General features: G+C 35.4%; 1 long non-coding RNA gene across 1 annotated transcript in view; it reads right to left on the reverse strand.

Moving 5' to 3' along the window:
• LOC148936005 (uncharacterized) overlaps nucleotides 1-20,347 on the reverse strand; it is an 86,657-nt gene that overhangs the window by 33,064 nt on the left and 33,246 nt on the right. Inside the window, exon 2 of the long non-coding RNA XR_016139829.1 lies at nucleotides 7,774-7,873. This is a non-coding gene — a long non-coding RNA (uncharacterized LOC148936005). The remainder of the gene's footprint in view (nucleotides 1-7,773; nucleotides 7,874-20,347) is intronic.

Here is a 20,347-nt window from a genome sequence, read left to right on the forward strand (position 1 = left end):
CTATACTACGTTAGCAATAATGAACGATAATCAAAAGACGCTGGACCATTGCATGGCGCATACTGCGCGAAAGAGTACGAGAATATTTCTATTTCCTTCTCATACGCGTCGCAAACGCGAGAGAGTACAACGATATTCCTATTCTCTACTCACCGCGCTTTGGTGCGAGAGAGTAGGATGATATTTCTATTCTTTTTGGCCAACCCAACGTTGCCGAATGTTGAGCACACATGTACGTGTTTCGTCTTTTGTGTGCGTGTCTCGCCGTGGTATGGTCAAAATAATCAAAATCGAAACAGAGCGTGACACGAAGTAACGTGCTCTGAAGAAAGCGCTTTTTTCATAACTATTTTATCCACAATTATATTTTTATAATTAGTGCAATGATGAAAAGTCGTCAATGTCAGAAGCGTCTATTTAAACGGTACTGATAAAAATTATAATCAGAAGCTTCTGTTCTGATGGTACTTGCAAAATGAATGCCAGAAGCGTCAGTTCTGACAGTACTGGTTATTACAAATAAATTATTTATAAACAATCAGAAAAACAAGAAAAAATTATCAATTGCATTCTCATAAGAATGAAGAAGTTTATTCTATATTTCATATTACACTATGTGTTATGCGTTCGAGAGAAGCGAGAGCGTATCCGATATACGTATATACATATTATATTATATATTATATTATATTTATATTATAGGTGTACAAAAAAGTTCTGAGCTTTAGATTTCATAGAACCGAAATAACAATTTAAATTTTATATATCTTCCCGCCCTTTTGCGGTTTTAAAGCGTTGACATTTGGCCTTCTAAAATGCTATACGATTTGGCGTTTGATGCACATAACCTCAAAAATCAAGTAGTATCAAGTTCACGATGGCAATAACAAAAGAGCATATTCGATTTTCCATCCACTTTGCGTTTCATCTGAAGAAAAATGCTGCTGAAGCTACTGCAATGATTTGTGCTGCATATGGAGAGAACGCTGTAAGTCATACTACATGTAAAAGATGGTATCAAAAATTTCGCCAAGGAGATTTCAGTATTGAAGATGAACCGCGTGTTGGACGCCCTCAAAAGATTGAAACGGACGAATTGCAAGCACTGCTGGATATAAACTCTGTGCAAACTGAAAAGGAGCTTGCAGAACAGCTTGGCGTTACGCAGCGAACCATTTCCGTACGTTTACATACGATGGAAAAGGTTCAGAAGGAAGGCAGATGGGTTCCGCATGAATTGTTCGAAGACAACAAAAATCGTCGGCGTGACACTGCACTCACTTTGCTTTCAAAGTTCCGAAAAAAAGATTTTCTACACAAAATCATTACAGGCGATGAAAAGTGGATTCTTTATGATAACCCTAAACGTCAGAAAATCATGGGTTGACCCTGGTCAACCTTCGACATCGACGCCAAAACCTAATATCTAAGCCAAGAAGGTTTTGCTCTGTATCTGATGGGATTGGAAAGGTGTGTTGTATTACGAGTTGTTACAACCGGGTGAAACAATCACGGCAGACCAACAACAATTGACCAATTTGAGCGATGCATTAGAAAAAAAGAGGCCATTTACTGGCCAAGGACGTGATGTAAAGTGATCTTGCTTCATGACAATGCTCGACCACATGTTGCGAAAGCGACTCAGGACCATATCTTTGCGTTAGGCTGGGAACTTCTCCCGCACGCGGCGTATAGCCCAGACATGGCGCCTTCCGATTACTACCTATTCCGGTCGCTGCAGCATTATTTGGCTGATACACATTTCGTGAGATTTGAAGAGATACGAAAATGCATTGATGACTTTATCGCTTCGAAGCCGGTGAGCTTCTATCGTCAAGGAATTCGCAAGCTACCCGAAAGATGGCAAAAGATCGTTGATGCAAACGGGGAATATTTTGCTGATTAATATTTTTTTTTGTTTTTGAATAAAGATTGAATTTTACAAAAAAAAGCTCAGAACTTTTTTGTACACTTAATAGAAATGGAGGCTAAGAGACACATATGAGAAAAAGGGTAGCAAAGGCAGTGGTGGTGACAGGTATGAGAAAAGAAAGTTTGGAAAGGATTGGAAGAGAAGAATCTGGATGTTTGACACCCTGGTATAGACAGTGATGGGATATGGAGCAATGATAAGGGGAAAGAAAGGAAGGGGGTGGAGAAGATGCACGAGAGATTTCTAAGATAGATTTTAGGAGTAGATAAAACGTCGGGATACTTAGTGAGGGAGGAAATACAAAGGAATCTGATAGGAAGAAGCAAAGCAGGGAGAAGAACATAAGGATTTGAAGAGAGGATGAGGAAAAAGAAAGTGTATTAGTGAAGATGTGTGTAAGGGAAATGAGAGATCATGTAGAAAAAAGGAGGAATTTGTCGAAATGGGAAAAGGAGAGAAATAAGTTCTTTAAAGATAGGAGGGTGGAAGTGCAGGATTAGGAGAGACAAAGGGTGAAGAGTAGGATGAGCTTTGAAGAATTGATTGAAAGGGATAAAATAAGACAGAAGGAGGAAAGATGGGAGAAATGGCAAGATATAGCAAATGATATGGATGGGTGAACAGAGAAGGAATTATTTAGAAAAAGATAAGGGAGAAAGTAGATGAAAGAGAATAGGTTCAGGCTAGGAAATAAAATGCTGAAAGGGAGATACGGGGAGGAAGAGGAAAAGAGAAGATGTAGATTGTGCGGGATGGACATAGAGACTTTGGAGCATATATGGAAAGAGTACAAAAATTAGGAGAAGAAAGAGGGAAATTGACAGGAGGTATATAAAAGGATATTGAGAAAGGAGAAGAAGGGAGAGGGATGGTTGAGGAGAGTGGAGAAGGAGACGAAGAGAAGGGACGAAGAAAGTGGGGGAATAAATGAAGAGAGGAAGGATGAGTGTGATGACAGAGTAAAGATTGTAAACGAAAACAGAAGTCTATTGAGCCACAAAAGAGCTAGAGAGGGAGAGAGATAGGGTGAGCATGCAAATAGCTTTTATAGTTTATAGAAGAATAGTTTTAAGTTTAGACTAAGATGTAATATATAAAGTTATATAAGATAATATATAAGGTTATATAAGTTATATAAGATTATGTATGGTTATGGGTATGTTATAGAATGATTGTAACCTCAAGGGGAACAATAAAGCTATCAATAGTGTATAATGAATAGTGTTGGATTGTTTAACGTGTTGTTCTAAACACATTATTGCAATAAACATCATCACATGTCTCTGGTCGGAAGGATATGATGCCTGCCCAGTAAGGAGATCCAGATTTCGATTCCTGGCTGAGGTGATATTTTTTGCAAAAATAATAATTGCGAATTTTCATAACTGGTTCATGGTCGGGTCTCGCTGTGACGCACACCTTCCTTTTTATTTGGGATTATCTATCACAGACGCGCGCTATGCGCATGCTATATACTTTTTAAACAAAAGCATAAATTAATATAAATAATACTATTAATCTTTTAATATATTTAACTCACACATCCGTCAAAATGACAATGACAGCCGCTCACAAGGCCATTAGTGCAACGAGAGAATCATCTTGGAAAAGAGGCAACAATATTAAAATTTCGAGAGGTACGAATAATCGATTTTACATGCCTTTTCTTAAAAGTTGATAATACATGAATTTTTATATTTTTTGTTCTTGTAATTTCGTATTTACTGGATATAATCATTTTAATAAACGTATTATATATTATCTGTATACAGGGTAAGGCACCTAACTTGCATATCTCGAAAAACTTGTAAATCTTAAGTTGTATAAAAAATTATTATATACAAAAGTTGCATAACTTCGAGGGGATCATTACATAGTGCATACATTTTTTTTATAAGTGAAGACATTTAGAAATTTCAAATTTGTCTTTTTAAATGGCAATCTCCATCTCGATTACATATTTTTGTAGCTGATCTCGATGGTTCTTCAAAACACTATATGTATAATAAAATAACTATATGTATAATAAAAAACTTTTTAGTAAGTTATGAGATTTTCTGAGTTATGAAGCTTAAATATAATATGCAATTTGATTTTTAATATGCAAAGTATAAAAGATCTCGTAAACTCTTCAGTTTTGGCATATCTTAATACTTTTATGCACAGAATAATGAAATAAATCAAATAGTGTAAAGAAAATACATAATTGTTTTTTAAAAAAGATACATCATTGCATATTGCAAATCACCATTTTTTTTTAAACAGCAATATATTGTATTTCTTTTACACTAATTGATTCATCTCACTATTCTGTGTATAAAAGTATTAACATATAGTTGCCAAAAAATAGTTTATGAGACACTTTATTATTTCAAATTATTTCAAATTATTATATTTCAAATTGCATATCAAATTCAAATTCATAGCTCAGAAAGTACTTAACGAAAAAATATTTTTTTTTATAGTGTTTTAAAAAGCTCTCGAAGTAAGCTACAAAAATGTACAATAAAGTTAGGGAATCCTGTTTAAAAAAATTGATATGACCTTGATCTGACCTTGGCGACGCCACTCAAGATCAAGCTGATAAGATCAGTAAATTGATTTTTCAAACTCTCCAACTTTTATTTAAAACACTTTTCTGTAAAACTTATACGAAGGCGGTTTGAAAAGTCCGTGCAAAGTCAGAAAGATAGCATCACTGGTGTGTATCGAAGTTATTTTCAATTAGTAGCATCTCTTGGAAGAATACACAACAAGTTTCAATCAAATTGATCTATAATATTTCTCTGTACTTAGCGTTCGTCTGAATCGAGGAAGTCGAGTGATTTCTAAAAAATGGATGAAAGAATTTCGTATGCTGATTAAGCATTACTTTATGAAAGGCAAATCGCCTCAAGAGAAAAAAACTTGATAAACATTATGGTGAATATGCACCTTCGATTAGAACAGTTTATAAATGATTTCAAACGTTTCGGAGTGGCCATATGAGCACAAGTGACACTAAACGTTCTGGACGCACTGTTGAGGCTATTACTCCAGAAATCATTGAAATCCATGATATGGTAATGGATGATGAGAAGAATCAAGGTGCGTGAGATTACTAGTGCTGTGGACATCTCTCTCGAGTGAACGGGTACATAATATTTTGCATCAACATTTGGGTATGAAAAAATTATCTGCAAGATGGATGCCGCGATTGCTCACAATTACCTGTGATCAAAAACAAAATCATGTGAAGTATTCCAAGGAATGTTTGCAGCTGTTCTAGCAAAATCCACAGGACTTTAGGTGTTTCGTCACTGTGGATGAAACATGGATACACCACTACACGCCTGAGATCAAAGAACAGTCCAAACAATTGCTTGGATTGCCAGCGGGGAATCTGCACTAAAGAAGGCGAAGACCATTCCTTGGGCCGGGAAGATTATGGCGACTGTTTTTTGGGATTCGCAAGGAATAATATTCATCGACTATATGCAAAAGGATAAGACTATTACAGGTGAATATTATTCATCATTATTGGACCGTTTGAAAACCGAGGTGCAAGAAAAAGCTACATGATTGAACCACAAGAAAGTCCTTTTCCATTCCACAACAACGCATCAGCTCACTCCTCCAGAGTTGTGACAAAATTGATGGAGTTACGGTTCCAACTCATTCTGCATCTCCCCTATTTTCCAGATTTGCCTCCCTCGGACTATTACTTATTCCCCAATGCGAAGAAATAATTAGCAGGAAGGAAATTTCATTCAAACGAGGAGATAATTGTGAAAACAAATGCCTATTTTGCATAGTTGGACTAATCATATTATTCAGAAAGGATCAACAAACTAGAGCAGCGTTGGATGAAATGTATAAAAGCCTAAAAGGAATGTTGTATCCCGGATGGACTAAAACGTTATTATTAGGAATCAGGTTCGCCAAACCTAAAGAGTTGGAACTCTGAGCAGGATCGTTGAGTGAAAGTATTCTCCGTGAAATCACTGACACACACTTTCCTTTAATTTGATTGATTTATTTCAGCAATGGCACAAATGATTAGCAATTCACTTGCTATATTTCTCACACACAGTTGAATGTCGTCGAGCGGCTCAGCGCGTCTCGCGTTACCCTGGTTGCCAACAACCGGGTATGACACTTGAAATACTGATATTACAGCTCGCATGAATTTAGCGGACTTCGGTTAATATCCCGCACGACTTCGATTAGTTTATGATTCCGATTCCGAACGACTTACAATTTCGATTCCAATTGACTCTGCATAATCGATTATATAGACAAAACAACTCGATGCCTGATCAGTGATCGGGTTCATCGATCGATTGCGCAGCATTGGTCAATCAATATTGCGTACGGATCGATCAGTAAATTAAGGAGTTTGCTGATCGACTTTTTCGCAATCATTTTATATGACGCGTTCCTGTGATCTTTCGAAAGGTTGATCGCAGCTTTTGCTACCTTGTATTTTCGCAATCTTCTGAAAGACTTCTTGAATTTATTATTGCCATGCGGATTGCTAATAAGTTTAGTTGTAGATATGACTACAACAGGAGACTATGTTGAAAAATAAAAAAGGTTTATCACGAAAAATTAAGTAATTTTCATTTTTACACGGACTTTTCAAACCATCCTCGTATTTTTTGAGAAGTATTCAGAAATCCCGATCTTTTCGGGACACTTGTATAATATATTAGTATGTATTGGCTGCGAACATGTCTACTGATTATATACACTTATTTAATACATTTTTTACACCATGTAACATATATGAATTTTTATACATTTCTTATACCAATTCATGTTTGTTGGACATATATTACATTTATGCCGATAAATATTGTTACGACCGAACGATGTTCCGCTCGACGCTATCCTCATATCGATTTGCAATCTGAAAATCGTTCCTTGCCGACGCGGTCGTCAAGCGGTTGTCTAGCGTTGTGTTGTGAAAGAGTCGACGGCGCGGCGCGCGAATTTTAGCCGAGTCGCGGTGAATTCCGATATTATTAAAGAAAGAGTTCTTGTGTCATTGTAAACAATAAAGTGTGTTCCTCCGTTTTCTAAAAACTGTCTCTTCCTTCCCTGGCGTGAGTGTAACGCGAGTGAACTCGCCGTGAGCGCGATAATATTAATTAAATTATTTTAAAACATGTGTAGATATCACAAATGAACTAGACATCACAGATGTGCACCATGCGCGCGCTATATTTTTTTTAACAAAACAAGCATTTATATATATATATATATATATAAAATACTATTACACATATATATATATATATATATATATATATATATGTAAAATACTATTACATTATTAACCTTTTGATACATTTAACACACACAACTTTAATACACAACTAAAACGTGTTTATTAGTTGTACAAGTTTTCAACGTATATCATTAGACGCGAAAAAAAAATTGTATATACTTATATTACTTCAGTCCTTCGTGTCCAAGCATAGTGATCTCTCTCATATACCTGCGCATGATGATTATACACAGGTATATGGGACCTACAATTTAATGTCGGTTCCGAACGACAAATTTTTGATAGAGAGATGCTTATGGCAAAATTACTCCCGGTGGTTTGCCATTGCCTTCCGAGAGGAGACGAGCGTAAATATTTTTGATTCTGTCAGGAATCGAACCGAGAACCTCTAGCATAGTAGACCAGTGCGTTGTCTATTATGCTACGCTCGTCTCATACTTATACTTATATCCTAAACTATTAATCCTAAACCATTAATATGTATATTATACTATATTTATACCAGTGAGCATTCATAATGACATTAATTAATAAAAAATAAAATCAAAAAATTGGTTGATATACTTACAATAATCAGTGGAAAAAGACTACAAACTGCGGCTGTACCCATGGTAACATTCAGTTTTAATATTAAATATTGTACTGCAACTTGGGTCAAATCAACAAATCTAATGGAAATAAAAAAATTTTTATAAAATATTTATGTATGAAATATATTTATATGATATATTTATATAATATACTTTTATATAACATACATCTTATTCGAATTAAAAAATAAGTATATTTTTTAGTACAAAATGCTGTTTTAATACTTCTTTGTACTATAATATTCAATAATATATTAAATTTAAAAAGAATTTATTTAAATTTAAAAAGAATTTAAATATAATATTTAAAATATTTAAAAATTTTAAAATGTTTTTCAATACAAAATAATATTTTTTTCTCATTGAATAACATTGTGTTACGTCCGTGTTCTGGACGAAAGATAATATCTCTCGTCAGGAGGAGGAGAACTCGGGTGGACGCACGGAACCTCTCCTGTTCTCGCGGAACGACGTCGTGATGCCGATCCGCGAGTCGAACGCGCGTTAAGGGGGCAAGGATCGGGTCAGCGTCGGCGACGTTATTATCCTTGCCTGCGCCCGCGCTATCGGTGGTCCGTTTTAGGTCAGAGAACCGAATCTCTTTGACCAGGGATAGACCTAGTGCGATCCTCAGGGAGCCGGGAACGGCGCGGGGTCAAGTTTTAGGGGAGAAAAAAAAATTTAAGACGGAATTCTGATTAACTAATTTAATAATAATAAATAAAAATGGATTACAATGTTCTGTGTGTGTACATCAAAAAAAGGATTGAGGTATTCGTTACAAAAGAAAAATTTTATACATAAAAATTTGAAATATAGAAAATGGCCGCGGACAAGGAAAATCCGGATTTATATATCCAATTGTTCTAATTGGGGTAAAAAGTTGGTGATCGCGAGCATGTTTATGGGATCGGGTTGCAGGTGTGGTGGGGGATTAGGGTGCGCGGTGCGGAAAGCTTTGATTGGGACGAGGTAGGGAAGAGGATCACGGGAAATATACATAGGGACGGTATCAGTGATTTTGTGTTTGGAGATCTGGTCACAAAATTGCTTGTCGGATTTAAACTTTCTTTGGATGAAGAAGGTGCCAGGAGGTGGATGGGTGGGAGAGCGAGGAAATTGGCGGACGAGGTTAAAGAACTTCTCCACGTCGAAGTTTTCTGGAGTACACTGGTTTTCGAATTCGGCCGCGGAGCGGAGGGCGAAGGCGTATTGATGCAGCGAGATGTTGGCTAGCTCCGGCTCTACTTCTATTAATTGCTCCGCGAGTTCTTCGGCGTGGCAGGTTTCGCGACGAATCCGCTTATTCGATTTCTTCCGACGGTGTCGCAATACCCGTTTTGTTCGTCCGTTCCGGATGGCATTTGTTTGGTTCACTATATAAAAGAGAGTCAGATGAAAGAGAAATTGAGGAATCGAGATAAGGCAGCTTCACCGAATCAATCGGCGGCTTGCCAGGTTGGAATGTTGTGGAATCGGGGGAGGCAGCTTCACCGAGTTAATCGGCGGCTTGCCAGGTTAGAAGGTTGTGGAATAGAATGTTGTGAAATCGGGGGAGGCAGCTTCACCGAGTTAATTGGCGGCTTGCCAAGTCGGAGTGTGAAGAAATCGGGGAAGGCAGCTTCACCGAGTTAATCGGCGGCTTGCCAATTTGGAATATTGGAGTGTTTTAACGAGATAAATAAGTAGAGGTCGCGAACCAAACTGCCAGTTACCGCGGGGGGAAGAATGATAAAGTTGGACTTATTTTTGTTGTAGCGGCCGCTGGTGATGGTCAAGGAATGCAATGGCCAGGCTGGATCGTTGAATCACACGAAAATATAAAAATCGCGCACAGATTCTAACTGACAATTTCGGATGATCCCGACTGTGAATGTAGCGATGAGAAGCAGGAAGAAGAGAGCGATCCGCTCCAAGTCGCGGTTTTTAAAGGGTTCCGGAGGAGTGGGAATATCTGAGGGCGTGATGGATTTCTGTGTTGGCTTGTCGAATGATAGTTTAGAAAAATTGTGAATATAGAGGAAGGAGGGGAGCGGTGTTCTGTGAATTGTGGTTGTTTTTATATTTCCAGATTTCCCAGCAAATGATAGAATTAGTTAATAAAAATTTTCCCGCTAGTTCACACCCTCAATCGTTCATTGGTGTGCCCGCCAACGGCTACTAATCGTTTCTTCTTGACTGGCGTTTTTTTTGTGTTTCCCCACCAATTTGGGGAGTGTCACCCCCGAACGATCCAACACGTTTCTTATCCGTTAGGAATTTGCTTTTGTTAATATTAATTTTTATTGGTAAGTCATAAACTTGTCGGCGCCGACAAGGCTGTTTATCAAGAATTTTTTTTGATAGTGAGACATATCTCGAGAGAAAGTTTGTTTATTTAGGGTTTCTTTAGATCGTTCGAAGTGCTCCGTTTATGGGTTAGCGGCCGTTAATTTTTTTCTTCCCGAAAGAGAAGAATTCGTGAAGTCCCCCGGACGTAACAATTGAATAAGAATTCTTTTAGAATTAATATTTTAAAAATATAAACTAATATAATAGAAAAATAAAATATGTAAATAAAATATATAAATATAATTTAAAAATGTGAATGAAAATATGAAACTTTATGGTCTATTTAAATGTTAATGATATAATGATATAATGATATAATATTAAGAAGCTGCAATCAAGTAACAAAAAGTATAAACTAAAAAATTAAGATTTCGTTATAAGATTCGCAGCAAATGCAAAATTTTTTTTATCTCTTGTCTGTTCTGGAATAAAAAAATAGAATAAAGTAAATAAAATGCAAACAATTATTTACAAAGAGTTCTCTTCTGATATTCATTTTTATTATTTAATTCTTATTTAATTCTTCCTTCAACTTATGTACCAAAAGTCTAGATATTGAATGTTTCGTAAACAATGTAATCTTGAAGAAAAAATTTCAAAGTTGTGAAATTTCGAGAAGATTATGATTATGATATTGATTAATTTACAAATAGAGTTATTGGCGAAATTTTTTATGATCATCGTTTCTTTAAATAGGATCACATACATACATACTTTTTGTTATGATTTCTCTATTAATATATGATTTCTCTATTTTAAATAACAGTATTAAGGCATAAATGTCAAAAGGTCATTAGTTTATGAGATATTTTATACTTTATTCCATACATATTCTGAAATAAAATATAAAACATTACATATTCATAATCATTCATTCTTTAATAATGGTATCTTAATATTTTTATACATAAAATAATGAAACAAATCAAAAATAGTGTAAACAACTAATTGCTTAAAAAAATTATGCAATTGCAATTATGCACGGTATCCGACTACATACTTTTTTCTTAAAACGATTATCTTTTCTCGCCGCAATGCACACCCTACCTTCTTACTTTGGGAGCTCGAACCATGTCTTGTACAATCTCTTCTGCTGCGCTCGAAGAGGATTGTTAGTATATTTGCCAGTGGCAATGGAGAGTGTCATCCATCGAGAGAATAAGACCATCATCTTTCTGGAATACTAGTCGTGAGAATTTGAAAATATATACATTGCATTGTGACGTGGCGTTCTGGAATCGCCCGTCACAAGGAGCGTTTGCTCCAATTAAAAGAGTTGATGGATTCTGCGTCCATTCGTTTGAGGAGAGAGAGCGCGGACAAGATTCGAAGTGGGTCAATTGCTTAATTTTTGCATAGATTTCTTTATTTGTTTTCATTTGTTATTATAAGGATCATTCAATAAGTCAGGTAAATTTTTGCGAGATAGCGCCACAATGAACTGTGTAGTATATGGCCAGGAAGTAACATTATTCAAACTGCCTCATACCAAGCCAAAAGCGACGCTTAGTTTACATGTGACAGACGTTGGAAGTGAACATGGCAGCAGTTGTCGTAAAAATGGAGAAAGACGAATTCCGTGAAGTGATTAAACATTTTTATTTAAAGAAATGGACGGCTGCGCAAATTAAAGCCGAATTGGACAAAGTTCACGGGGACTCTGCATCAACGTTTATTTTTGGATTAATGAATTCAAAAGAGGCCGGACATCAACCAAAAATGAAGCGCGCCCCGAACGTCCAGTTGAAGTCACTATGCCAGAAATGATTGAAAAAGTCTATCGTCAGAAGATCGCGGAATGAAGGTGCGTGACATAGCTGAGATTAGATAGGCATCTCAGTAAATAGGATACATAATATCCTACACAAAGAATTAGAAATGAAAAAGCTTTGTGCACGATAGGTTCTTGCTGACCATCGATCAAAAACGCGAAAAGACATTTCGCAGTAATGTTTGTCGATGCTTAAGCGCAATTCACAAGACTTTTGGCGTTGATTCGTGACCATAGACGAGATTTGGATCCATCACACTCGAGTCAAAAGAGCAGTCGAAGCAGTGGACAGCGCCTGGTGAATGTGCACCGAAGAAGGCGAAGACTGTTTTGTCGGGAAGATAATGGCTACTATTTTTTGGGATTCCTAAGAAATCATCTTCATTGACTACTTACAGAAGAGTCAAACAGTAACAGGAGCATATTATTCTACACTTCTGAATCGTTTGTACGAAGCAAACGAAACGGCCGAGATTGACGCGCAAAAAAGTCATCTTTCACCATGACAATGCTCCGGCTCACACCTCCACAGTCGCAATGGCAAAATTGCAGGAATTAAGATTCGAATTGCCCCATCCACCCTATTCTCCTGATTGACCCTTTGTGACTTCTTTCTATTCCCAAACCTCAAGATCTGGTTCGGGGGAAAGAAATTTTCGTCCGATAAGGAAGTCATCGCTGCTGTGGATGCATATTTTGAAGGCTTCAAAATTTCCTACTTTTCTGAAGGGATCAAAAAATTGGAACACCGCTGGACTAAGTGTGTAGAGCTCCAAGGAGACTACGTCGAAAAGTGAAAAAGAATTTTCCCGAAAATAGGTGATTGCTTTTTTACCTGACTTATCGAACGACCCTCGTATATTTTGGCGAAATTTACGACTGCCGGGATGCCGATGTAAGACAGAATGCCACCCGATGACCAGCTTTGACCGGATTAGAAGAGGATGCTGCTACCGAACGCAAGGACGAGGCAGGCCGCTCTAAATAATTGCCGATACTTACAAAGTTGTCGTTGCTTTAAGTACTGTAATTAGTACAGAGATCATGAGGTTGACCGCTACAACATGGGGACGAGAGAATGATTGAAGGGGAAACGCCACTCCACGCGAGAAGACTCCGAATTAAGAAAGGCTGGCCAGAAAGCTGAAGGGGAAGCGATGTTGAGCCGGGAGAGACTACTACCTTTCGTCGGGAAATCGATTCATTGCAGAGGAACCCCCACGAGTCATAGGCAAAGCCGCGAAGAAGAAACCGTTCTTTAAATCTTTCGAAATCAACAGGATCGCGGGCCATCTAGGCCCCGTGCGTGAACAAAAGATTTATCGGCCGGCGCTAATTTCGGAAAAAGAAGAGAGCGACGACCGTGTCCGTGTTATCGCTATAGACATAGTATACCTCATAAACATAGTATATCTAGACCGAGTGTTGAGAAGTGGAATCGAGGTGTATGTAGAAAAAGATAAACTCTGTTTTGTGCCTTTGCGTTCTCTCTCGTTCGCATATGCATATAAAACATACATTTGTAGGTGGATCGTAAATAGAGGCGTATATTTTGTATGCATGCATGAACGAGAGAGAACGCGAAGGCACAAAACAGAGTATATCCTTTTCTACGTACATACCTACCCCCACTCCTCGAATAAAGTCAAACGCTCGGTCTAGGTATACTATGTCTATGGTTGCTGCAGGATCGCGAGGAAATGACTTTCCGCTGTACTGTGCGACAGTGGACGCAGGACCTCCTTTCCCGAGGAGAGGATCCCAGGAGAGCGAGAGCGTCGCCATTTGATGAGGCGAACAATGTCACAGTTGTAAAGTCGTCAATTTCGCCAGGTATCGGGGAGACCGCATGAGTGCCGGCCACCGAGATTTCACGAGGGAGGCATTTTCCCCGCGACAGCGATATTTCTCTTGCACTTATCGTTTCGCTTTTCGGTGAGCCGGCCGGCGTGTCATTCTTCCCGGCTAGATTCTCAAATTTTTCGTAATTTTTCGTTTTCTCTTTCGTCTTCGACATAACAGAAAGTCACTTTCTGTTTAGTCTTTTTTTCCTGCGCATTTGTTGCCGTTATGTAATGCCCAAATAAGAAGGGAGGGTGTGCGTCACGGCGGAGCCTGACCACGAACCAGTCGTGAAAATTCATAATTATTATTTTTATGAAAAATCAGCCAGGAATCGAACCTGGATCTCCTGCTTACCGGGCAGGCATCTTATCCTTTCGACTACAGAGGTATATGATGATATTTATCGCAAATAACGTGTTTAGAGTAACACGTCAATAATACAATGATACATACACACACACACACACACACATACACACACACACACACACACACACACACACACACACATCACAAACATAATATCATAGAAGCGAGACAACATGGATTAATTTACGTTGCCGTCTGAAAGTGTTTTGGCATAGAATTTGAGTGTGCGTGCCATTGCGTACCGTACCGGAAAGGGAAATACCGTAGAAGGGAAATACAGATAGATTTAAATTGCCATCCGAAATTGTGTTGAAATAAAATTTGTATGTAGCGTGAATGGATATTGTCTGACGAAAGTACTGAATTTTCGATGTCGTTGCCATGTGCTTGATCGAATCAGATGCCGAACCGTGAGTAGTTGCGCGATTCGATTCACGATGTGCCGTCATTTGTAATATTCGAGATAATATTGAGACATTGTAATTTGGAATACTATCAAGATACTGTAATATTTGAGATACTATGCTGTAAGATTTGAGATTCTCTGATATAACGTAATTCCATGTAATTATTAAAGCCACGATTAAATATAGTTTTATTAATTATCACAATTGATTAGTGTTTAATAAAAATCCATTTCTTTTTCTTCTCTCTCGTGCCCCGTTCTGTGAACCCTCTGCATATATAACTTGCCGAGCTATTATTCGCGACCACGAGTCTTCGGTCAAATTGCGTGAGATAATTATTAAGATTTTAAGTGTGATTAAGTGACACGTGTTCGTACCTGGCGCCCAACATTCTGTAAGTGGTGATCTCGAGTGCGGGAGTGCGGAATTGAACCGCACGATCGACGATCGCGAGATCAATCCCGTGGCAGCGGTCACAGCATATTGTAATATATGACATTATATTATATGTAATGTATTAATATGACATTGTATTATTTATTTAACGTATTGTTCTAAATTCAATATTGCGATAAATATTACTATTTGGTAGTCGTAAGGATAAGATACCTGCCCGGTAAGCAGGGGATCCAGATTCGATTTCTGGCTGATTTTTCATAAAAATAATAATTATGAATTTTCACGACTGGTTCGTGGTCAGGTCCCTGCAGTAATACACATCCTCCCTTCTTATTTACATCAACCAAACGATTTATCTTATTATTCTTATTATTCCTAATGCATAAAAATATTAAGGCATAGTTACAAAGAATTAATAATGAAATATTTCTGAGAAATTTACGAGTTATTTTATATTTTATCAAGAAAATTAAAGAAATAACATGGCTATTGAGAGTTAAGCGCAAATATAGCGAATAATTTAATTCCGGATTATTATAGATGTCTTGGTTCACATTTGAACCATCTTCATATACAAACTCGATGATAACAAAATTGTATGGCAATGGTAAAAAACTTATACCGTGATCCTTTGGCAAGAATCAGAAGACACGGTAGTGTTAAGTCAACTAAACACTACCGTGTGACTTTACGCGAGTTGCTTCAGCGAGATCCGTAACTATCGGATCTCAATAACGGATAAATTGATCAAATTCTAAATAGACTCGATCGGTAGCTTGAGTTTGACTTGCATGATAAAAATATTTTTATTTTTTTGCTATGTGCCCTACGAGCAGAGATACTGTTACGCAAAGTCCGATTTAAAAATTTTTACTTTAAGAAACGTCGTCGTCGTTGTACAGTTGCAATTTCTGTCACGAGAGGCGCTATTGATCTAATGTACACCGCTCGTCAATGATTCGCTGAGTTCTATAGTGATCCTGACTATCGGTCTAATTTATCCGCAGAGTCAATAAGACTTTCAAAATCACTGGAAGATTTGCATTAACAGTTTACACTATTCACGTATATCTCTTTTATATCTTTATACATAGTGAACTAATCTATTAACACAGTCAATCGATAATATATTCAATTGATAATATCAATAGATAATATGATTTATGCACTGATCTCTACAATACAAAATCTTGCGGAGTCGATAATGCAGCAATATTAAAAATGATTTATCACACGTGCTCGTATATTATAATAAAAGAGATACTAGAAGTCCTATAAATAAAATGCGTTACCAATCATGTAAATAATAAATAAAAACAATAATGTCATAGAAATAAGTTATATGGTAGTGTTCGCGAATCATGAAATAAGTTGCAACATGGCTACTGAAGAAGACATGTAAGTATATTTATCCTAACATTTTATATAATTATAATAAATAAATTTATATTATTATAACAATATAATGAAGATATGAATTTTTAATCATATCTTATTTATGTGAAATATTTTTTCAGAGAGATGAGTGACGACTTCAGCCAAATATACATAAACAATGACAGAGAAATAGCAGCTTTGAGGGCCGAAGTAAAAAAACTAAAGAAAGAACTAGAATAAATTGGCTCTCAGAGCCTCCGGGTCCATCGTCTCAGCCGCCGGGACCACTACCATCGCAACTATCAGGGCCATCAGAGTTGCAGCCACCGATGCCGCAGCCAGAAATGAAAAAATATAAGTAAAACATTAATATATACAGGATGTCCCAAAACTCCCGCATTTGAAGTACATTACGTGATTTTTTTATGCTAAAAGAAATAACTTTTTCCTTTAGCAAAATTGCGTGCGACGAGTTTTTACAGTAAATTAAATTAAAAGTGACGAATGAGCGCGTCTATGTGCGGTCAGGGCCGGCGCGGCCTGAGACTTAATCTTTGACGACTTCACGTACTGTATTGTTTAGAATATAATAGAAGTTAACAAAATAAGTATTGTTTTCATCCTTTACGTAACGATTCAATAAAAGAATTGTCTGATTTTATAGCATTATTTGGAAATAAAAATAAATATAAATTATTATATATGATGTATGAACTGAACATTCTGTTATTTTAATTATTTTTTTTTGTCGCGCAATTGCATATGACAATAAAAAAAATACTGAATTTAACGAATACTTATTAATAACGTGAGTACGTAATCACGAAAAGTAAAAAAATTAATTTTTTCATAATAGTATCTAAATAATTCATTAAATTTAGTATTTTTTTATCAGTTATCAATTTTTTTATTAAATCGTTAAAGGATAAAAACAACATTTATTTTGTTAACTTTTATCATATTTTAAACAATATAGTATGTGAAGTCGTCAAAGATTACCAGGCCGCGCCAGCTTGAAGAACGCGCGCCAGAGCTGACCGCTACGCACATACGCGCGCTCATTCGTCACTTTTAATCTGATCCACTAAAAACTACTCGTAAAAACTACTTGCATGCAATTTTGCTAAAAGAAAAAGTTATTTCTTTTAGCATAAAGAATCACGTACTCCAAATGCGAGAGTTTTGGGACACCCTGTATATAATATCCGAGACACTACAATCTTTCTGATTAATATTTAATATTATTTAATCTTATATTAATATTAAATAATTATATTAATATTAATTATTATTTAATTTAATTAATATTTAATATTATTCAATAATAAATATTTCAGCACGACGCTGGCAAAAAAGTCAGCACACGGCGGATGTGAAAAACGCGGAAGATACACCAAATATACATTTATCAATTACTAATGTATTAACGTTAATATGTTGTATTAATGTTAATGTATTGCTTATTTATAAAAAAGTAAAAAAAGTCGCCAAGTGTACGCGCAATGTGTATATGAAAGATTATTACAAGTTTATGTGCAGTGTGTATGTGAAAACTCAAGTACATATCTTTGCAACAAATATTATATTACAAAATTACGTCTTACTGATGTTTAAATAATATATAATACTCACCTGTAATAATATATATTATTTGTATAAAAGATTTGATAAAAGTAGCGCCAAGTTATAGTTATAGTTACGTTATCTCGAAAGTTCAATATACAACTGTTTTTATATAAGAAATTTTTATACAAGATTTTTATACAAGTTTATACAAGAAATAAAATGTGTGATATATATCTTTATATATATATATATATATATATATATATATATATATATATATATACTACTCACTTCTAATAATATGTATCATTTGTATAAAAGATTTGATATCAAAAAAGTGGCGCCAAATTATAGTTACATTATCTGGAAATTTCAATTTTTTTAAAAAAATAAGAATAAAATTCGACACATCTTTGCATCCAAGAATTTTTCTATTTTAATACAAGTATTATATTACAAAATTACATAATTATTTCTATAAGAAACATGATATCAAAAAATGACCAAACTTTTAATCCCATAAAATAGAAAAGAAATTTTGCAAAGATGAAAAAAGATGTTATCAATCCAAAATTAATGTCAATTTGTAGTTGCCAAAAAATTTTATTGAATTATTGTACTTGTGTTTATATAAAAATAAAATATAAAAGAAAATGTGATGTGTAAGAAAAAAAAATGTACAAAAACTTGGCGCGCTAGGGCTAGCGTTAGATCGCCAGGCGCAGTAAAGGAAGGAGAGGAGATAGCAGGAACGTCTGTTCGTTGAACATGTTGTTCAAGGAATCAAAAGATATTGTGTCGCACAAATTCAGACCCAGAATTAGCATAAAATAATAACTATCTATATTTTAAATAAATATTTCTTACAACAATATTAAATAAACAATTCTTATAACATTTAATTAGTATTTGATTCATAGTTTTTCGATATTATATACGATATATCAGGTGTTATTGTTTGGCACAACTTAAACGAATTATTGCATTCAAATGTGAATCTGTTAACTGTTCGCGTAATCGCGATTTATTTAATTTAATAATTATATATTAATTTCATAATAGAAAATAATTGTTCATATAAATATGTAGAACCGAATATATTCATTATACATACTCATACATTATACTATACTCATTATATTATTATTACTTTGATTATCCATCATAAATATTAAATTATAAGATTGCAAATGTGTCTGACTGTTCTAGACAAGAGCAAAATTTGATTATACCGTTGCTTAGTTACTACTACTTTTTCTTTTATTTTGAGCGTTTAACAGATTAATGTTTAGCAGATGTTTATTTTGAAACTGTTGGAAATTTTCTTCGCGAAAAAAAACTATTCTTCTGGATTTAAAAACATAATTTTAAAGCGCTAATTTCTGTTAAACGTGATACATGTATTCATAATTTTATGATTGTATTATAAGTTATATTTTAATACATTGTTATTATTTATATTATTGTTTTATTTCTTATATTTAAATTTTCATTAAACATATTTAAATGTAATAATTATATTACATAATTTTTAATAAATTATATGCTAAAGCACAAATTTTGACAACTTACAATATTTAAAAATAGAGATAAGCATTTTAATTAATATTTTCCTATAATGAATGCTTTATTATTAGGATAATCAAATATTAGGATAATCAAAATATGCTAGGGCACATTTCTTTATTTGACTAATAAAAAAATTAACTAAATATAAGTTGAATGTATAAGAACTTATGCATTTTGAATCCTATATATTACAACATATTTTTGCATATTTCATCTTTAAACGGTTTAGCTAAACTGTTATAAAAAGATTTTATGATATTACAAAGATTCGAGTACTAGTAATTTAAGATTGCACTATCATTCATATATACATCCAATGCTATTTTTGTAAGTGTGAAATGCGAAACTTTATCCCAAGGTACAAAAAATATTAGATACGCTCTTGAGATGTGCACAATCAGGCGGGCACCCGCGGCCGCCCGTGCCCAATTTCAGCGTTTTGCCGACCTCTGCTTTACAAGAACATCAGTGCCAACGATAGTTCACGAAATTTGGTAATTTTGACTTCAACGACGCTCCTCGGTCCCAGGGAGACTCACCGAGGTTAATAACAACAAAATAAAGACATTGATCGAGTCAAATCCACGTTACACGACAGATTGCAGAAACATTGAACATCCATCATTCAAGCGTTCACGACCACCTGAAGAAGCTGGAATACGTAAACAAGCTCGATATTTGGGTTTCTAATGAACTCAAAGAAGTTTATTTGACGGCGCGTATAAACATCTGCGATATGCTCATTAAATGTAAATAAAATGATCCTTTTTTGAAGTGACTGATAACTGGTGATGAGAAATGGATTGTTTACAACAATGTGGTGCGCAAACGGTCTTGGTCTCGACGTAATGATTCGCCTCAAACGACATCAAAAGTAAACATTCATCAGAGGAAGGTTATGTTCTTAGTGTGGGATTT

This window comes from Pogonomyrmex barbatus, unplaced genomic scaffold (assembly GCF_055798465.1).
Source record: "Pogonomyrmex barbatus isolate J1 unplaced genomic scaffold, ASM5579846v1 scaffold3, whole genome shotgun sequence".
Classification (NCBI taxonomy): domain Eukaryota; kingdom Metazoa; phylum Arthropoda; class Insecta; order Hymenoptera; family Formicidae; genus Pogonomyrmex; species Pogonomyrmex barbatus.